Genomic DNA, 7129 nt, shown 5'->3' on the forward strand with positions numbered 1-7129 from the left:
GCGATCCTTCCGCCTCAGCCTTCCAAGTAGCTGGAACTACAGGCGGATGCTACCACACCCGGCTAATTTTTTGATTTATTGTAGAGATGAGGTCTCGCCAAGTTGCCCAGGTGGGTCTCGAACCCGCAGGCTCAGGCAATCCATTCACCTCAGCCTCCCAAAGGCATGGGATTTCAGGCTGAGCCACCAAGCCCGGCTGTCAATTCTTTCAATAAGCCCACATCGTTTTCCCTGTGGGCACTCACTGAAAGTTTTGCCAGAATGGGTCAAAAACGATGGTTCTTCGAAATACTGCCTGCTCTTTTCTGAAGTGCATGGGTTTGGGGGATAATTGGAATGAAGACTGGCCTGAGGCAGAGAGAAGAAAGAGAAATAAATGCCTTCTGGGCCCCTTCCAACATTACAGTTCTATGAATTTTACCTAATTAAATCAATTAAAGTGGGTAACAGACTTAAAGACTTTGGATAATTATCTTTTTCCCCACAGTAGCTTTTGGAGAAATTCAATATTCTTGAATTGATGAATCATTTTAAATCATGTCTCAACAAGGCCATGAGCTCCTCAAGGGCAGAGATTGTGTCATCCTCATCTTTCTGTCCCCAGAACCTGGCAGAAGGCTTGGCACATGACACATCCATAAACGGATGATGAGGGAATGGAAGTGTGAATGAAGCTGAAGAGGAATGTCCTTGGTTTAAACAGAAAGGGAAGCAGGAGAATTCAGTATCTGAGATTGTATTTGGTGTGGATTGCAAATGTCATGTCCAGTGTCATCACTGACACCCAACAACCCTGAGGAACCACTCCTCCATTCAACACCCAAAATATATTTCAGAGTGTCCTTTATTGATAAGAAGGAGAATTTAGAAGTCTGATAAGCCTCAGCAGTTGTCCACAGAACCTCATTAAATACCAAGAAATGCAACAACATAAAGAACCCACCAACAGAGGGCAGCACAGAAGTAAAGGCTAAAGGCAGTTACGTTCACCAGCCTCATGCACCATCAGACACACTTGGGATGGGACTGAAATGTTCCAGATTTAATCACAACAGAAATGTAAAAACTCCCCTGGCACAATGATGCCCCTGAGGAAACTGAGCCCCAGAGCTACATTATCACTGCAAAGGCAATAGGTTGGCATCTTCTTGCACTGAGTACACAAGGGATAGAGAAAGTTCTCAACAGGACACATGCTAAGGGCACATGTGGAAGCCAATAACAATGGTCTACGAGACATTTTACTGGGATCATTGGTATTGATGGAGAGGTGGAAGTCAAACATGCCAGATAATGATGGAGCTTGGGATCCTTCAATGCCCTTGCTCCATGCTCTCTGAGCTGGACATATCCAGTGTAGCCAGGAGCTGGACGTGACTGTGTGCACAGAACAGAGCTGTAAGCAAATGCAGACTTATTTGGTTCTCCACATGCAGAGGAGGGCACGACTATCTTGAGAACTTCGTGAAGGAGAAAGCTCATCATAGGGACAGCAGTTCATCGGCCCAGAGCCAGCTCAGCCCAGGCCATCTGTGAAAGTGTGTGCAAAATCCCTTGCCTTGTGCTGTCTGCACTCCCTGTTTTACAATTCTGAATTACTCCCATTATCCTCTGTTCTGATCCCTACTAACAGCCTATCCCCGGGATAAAAAGGAGAATATAGAAGTCTGATAAGCCTCAGAGAATAGTGTAATTTGGGGGCTCAGACAGCCCAGCTCCAATCCTCATTGTGTAGCCTTGAAAGAAAAAAAGCCACACTACCTTTTTAAGCCTTAGTTTCCTCATCTATAAAATGGGTGTGGCAGTGGTAGTAATGATCTTGGCTAACATGCCTGAAGTACTTACTCTGTAAGAGTCATATTGAGCAATACTTTCTGGATCCTATCACACGTAATGCCACCCTCAACCACCTTACTAAACTGGCACTAGTATTATGCCCACAATTGAAGAAACAGACTCAGAGGTTGAGTGACTTTCCCAGGATCACAAAGCTAGTAAATCAGTTTTGCCTGTCCCCAAGATCCCACGCTTTTCCCTCTGCACTATACTGTTGCTAATAATGGCACTTGCTCGTAACTCTAAGAATTAAAGGACTCCTCCCTATATCAAAACATCCAGTGCCAGTACCAATCACATACCAAGTGCTTAGCAATTATCTCACATCAGGAGACAGCGCCACTCCCTCAGTGAGGTCATTCACACTCTGGGCTTGGTGCATCTCAACAATTCACCCTGTCCATGGCTACCTGCGCGAAACTTAAAGCATCCCTTTGGTCCTGCCACTCTCCTGCTCTACAGTCATCAGTGGCTCTCCCAGGCCTACCACGTTAAGTTCAGGCTTCCCAGTCTTTCCCTCCATGTACCAGTCAAGTTTATATCTGCAATAGCATGGTCTCAGGATCTATCAGCCCTGAGTTCAAGTCCTGGCTCTGAACCAGCTAGCCATGTAACCCTGGGTAAGTGTTTACCTTTGGGTCTGAGTGTCTTCACCTATAAAATGGGAATGATGACTCCTCCCCAGCGCATGGGGTGGCTGTGAGAATGGGGTAAGTTGAGAGGAGTAAGACTCATCCATCCATGCCAGGCTTTGGCAGACTGGGGCTCCCATCCACGTCCCCAGTCCTACAGAACACAAGGACTCTGCCAGAAATGTAAGGGGACTCTCACTCTACTTCAGAAACTGGCACCTTCTGATCCACCAAAATGCTCATTTCAAATCTCCACAGTCCTCTGCAAACCAGCCTGTTCATTCGGAGCCCAGGGCGCCCGCATGATGAGGAAAAGGAGCTGACTTTCTGCACAGCAATGAAGCCATGCTTGGGAGAAAACCATCACAAACATCCTCCCTGGGCCTCATGCAGTCACCACTTTCATTTCTATTGGCATCTGAAACTTCAACTTCAAAAACCATTGTGGACCAAAGGTATCGGATACCCCTCGGAGGAACAGAAGCGAGGGCTTATTTGCAAAACATAATTGCATAATAAGGCACTGAAGAGGCTCACATTTAGCGTCGGGTTTTTCTGAGGTGATTTTATGGACGGGCAAGAGCTGGTGGGGAATCTGGCCACAATCCCAGGGCCTGGCATCCAATATGCCACATGGCCCAAAGCCCCTGAGCGTCCTCCCCACTACCTGCCTTGATGGTAGAGGCTGCCTCTCCTGCACTTATCTCTTCCCATGGCTCAGCCTGTACTTTTTGGATTCTACAGCTCAGTCTCTGACCACCTCTGGCACTCGGCATCCTTAGAATGTGCAGCTGGGGGAGAGGAACAGATTTCATACACCCACTTTGGTTCTGAAGCAAAAGCAGTTCTCTCTCCATGCTCACTGCTCTGCAGAAGACAGAACAAACTGTTTTAAACACAGAGCGAGGGAGGCAGGGGAATGTGGGATTCCGGGTGTCTGCTGTAGACTCTGTGTCTCAGTCCCACCATAACCGAGGTCTCATTCAATCAAGTCTAGCGCATTCGGTCCTGTTCTAGAATGTTCCAGAGCTTGCTGAGTTCCCAGGGTGACACCTGACTTCATGGGTACCAGGGCCTAAGGTTTCATAGAATCTACTGGTGACTTGCATTTCATTTACCTATTTACAAAGATTACAACATCCATGACCTCTTTGATCCTAACTATGCAAGAGACAAGACAAGTGGTATAACCCTCCTGGATGGTGTTCCTCATAGACAAAGGAAGAGAGGTTAAGTGATTTCCCTGAGAGCCACATGGCCCCATGACGATACAAGCTCAGTCATCATGAGATGCATCCATCCACTGTTTCCTTGCACACATCAATGGCTCTCACTCCTGGCTGTCTGGCTTCACATTAGAATCACCTGGATATAATATATATATATATATATAAACCCTGGGCAGGTCTGGTTGAAATGAGATTCTGTAACCTGAGATCTGAACTCCAAAGTTGATTTATTGTTTTTTCTCTGTCTCATCTAAACAGCAGGATGGGTATTATTCAATTAGTATCTTTAAAGCCTAGAACACCATCCAACACACAGTAGGAGTCTGATCAATATTTGGTGAGGAGAAAGATGAGCAGGAAGCTTACCCCAGGAAACATGAGAGAATTGGTAGCTATTGTCAACTCTACGCCCATTTCCACAGCTTATGTCTTGCTACCTTCCAGGGGGCACCCACACAAAGGAAAATGAATCTGGCAACTCAATGAAAATCAGGATAGACTCCTTGGGAATTTGCATCCCGTTGGAGGATTGCCCTGGTGAGCCCTGATGTGCTTTCTGTTATTCTAGTAGTGTATCAATTGAGTTTTTAGACATGTTTCATTTCAGTTTCACAGATGAGAGGAAAAGTAAAGGTATGGAATTTGATAAGCCCATGATTCAAATGAATAGCCTTCTCACATGCACAGCTGCTGAATCTGCCCCACTGGGGAACAGGTCTCCCATTATCACCAGGCTCCCCCTCCTTCATCATCGTCATCATCACACCCATCCATCCTCCTCCTCCACCTCACCATCATCACCATCACCTCAACCCTCCTCCTTTTCTATCACCATCATCATCATCATCATCATCACACCCATCCTCCTCCTCCTCACCGCCATAATCACATCTATCGTCCTCCAGCTCACAATCATCACCATATCCACCCACCTCCTCCATCATCATCATCACATCCATCCTCTCCTCCTCCACCATCATGATGACATCCACCTTCCTCCTCCTCCTCCTCACCATCATCATCACATTTATCGTCCTCCAACTCACAATCATCCTCACATCCACCTTCCTCCTTACTCACCATCATTGCTCCGCCTTCCTCCTCTATCATCATCACTTCCATCCTCCTCCTCACCATCACCATCATCATATCCACCCTCCTCTCCCTCCATCATCACAGCTAATATGCACTGGGCACATCCAATATGCAGCACAGTGAAGCATATAGTGGGAGGTCTTATTATTATCCATGGGTTACAGATTTTAAAACTGAGGCTCAGAGAACATGGGATGCCCAAGCTCACATAGCTAGTACAAGGCTGATCCGGTGACCAAAGCTAGGCAGTCTGAATCCGGAAACTGGATGCTCGACTACCTCCAGACACTGTTTACAGGTTTACAGGACAGGAAGCATGTGTGTGCATGTGTGTTTAATACATAGCCACCACTCAATCTCTCTTAAGGCAACCAACTGGAAGAGAAAATCCCCCAGAACTGGGAAAACAATGTCAATGATCTCAATGCAACTGGCAATTAATTTATGGAAGAGACTAGGCTGAGAGAGGAAATCACACCCAGGCACTACTTCCCAAAAGCACATCAGATTCTTTGCTCACAAACACAAAATTCCACTCCAAGCAACACCCACTCATTGGATCATTTTATGATTTACATTCCTACCCCCATCTTGCTCCTCTCAGGAAAGAAGGAAGTGTCTCTTCCCACATTCACTACCACAGTTTACCACCGTCCAAGCTCGAAGGTTTATTTCTTTTTTCTGTCCCTACTGTACCTTCTCACATTCAGACCCTTGGCAGTTCTGTCTCTAACTATCGAGGGAGCCTCCTCCCTGGAGCTCCTGCCCCCTCCCACCCTCCTTCCATACTGCTACTGAAGCCGTTGTTCTAGAATTCAGATTGGAGCATGGTGCCCCCCGCTCCCCTGCTTGATTTTTTTCAGCAGCTCTCATGACCTTAGAACAAGATGGAAACACACTCCAGCCCCATCACAGGCTGGGCTCAGGCTTCAGAGTTCAGCATCTACTGTGGTACCTTATAGGGGTCAGGTATTCCACAAGCATGAGACAAACTTACTTACTGGGTGAGCCGATGAAACCAAGAAATGTGTGCTCGGCAGGAAGACCAGAGAAAGATTGAGTTCATCCCATCCACCATGTCCCAAGAACACATCAGCTCCAACATTCAGAATCCCAGATTCACTCCAAACAATCTCCACTCACAGGACATCTTGTCATATGTATTCTAGACCCCACTGCATCCCTCCTAGGAGCCTAACCCTTTCCCTGCTCTCTCCTTTCCTTCATATGAAAAGTTAAATCTGCCGGGCTCAGTGGCTCAGCCTGTAATCCCGCATCTTTGGGAGGCTGAGGTGAGTGGATTGCCTGAGCCCGCGGGTTCGAGACCCGCCTGGGCAACTTGGCGAGACCTCATCTCTACAATAAATCAAACAATCAGCCGGGTGTGGTAGCGCATGCCTGTAATTCCGGCTACTTGGAAGGCTGAGGAGGAAGGATCACTGGAGCCCAGCAGGTCGAGGCTGCGGAGGCCAGGAGCGGCCACTGCACTCCAGTCTGGGCGACAGAGTAAGACTACAACTCAAAAAAAAAAAAAAGAAAAGTTAAATCTGTTTGCTTATTTATTTTTGTTAGCTTTGTTGAGGTATAACTGACAAACACAAATTCTGTCTATTCGGGGTGTGCAATGTGATGTTTTGATATATGTATACATTGTGAAATGATTACCATAATCAAGCTAATTAGCACATCTATCACCTCACATAGTTACCGTGTGTGTGTGTGTGTGTGTGTGTGTGTGTGTGTTATGAGAATATTTAAGATCTACTATCTCAGCAAATTTCAAGTATACATTATTATCAACTATGATCACAATACTGCACATTAGGTCTCCAGAACTTATTCATCTTATAACCACAAGTTTGTACCCTGTGACCAACTCCCTATATTTTCTACCCCCAACCCCTGGCAATCACCATTCGACTCTTCCTGTGAGTTCAACTTTCTTATATTCCACATCACAGTGAGATCATGCAGTATTTGTCTTTCTGTGTCTGGCTTATTTCACTGAACACAGTGTCTTCCTGGTTCACCCATGTTGTTGCAAATGGCAGGATTTCCTTCTTTTTAAAGGAGGAATCATATGCTATTGTGTATATATACCACATTTTCTTTATCTGTTCATCTGCTGATGGACACTTGGGTTGCTTCTGTATCTTGGCTACTGTGAATAATGCTGCAGTGAAAATGGGAGTGTAGATATCTCTTCAAGATAGCAATTTTATTTCCTTCGGATATATACCTGGAAGTGAGATGGCTGGAGAAATTCAATTCCAAGTGATTGTTGGGTTCCCAGGTAGGGTAGCTGTCCAAGGTGGTCAAAGTGCTCTGATTCATGAA

The sequence above is a fragment of the Carlito syrichta genome, unplaced genomic scaffold, assembly GCF_000164805.1.
Source record: "Carlito syrichta isolate Samal-C Ts95f unplaced genomic scaffold, Tarsius_syrichta-2.0.1 Scaffold301551, whole genome shotgun sequence".
In the NCBI taxonomy this organism is placed as follows: domain Eukaryota; kingdom Metazoa; phylum Chordata; class Mammalia; order Primates; family Tarsiidae; genus Carlito; species Carlito syrichta.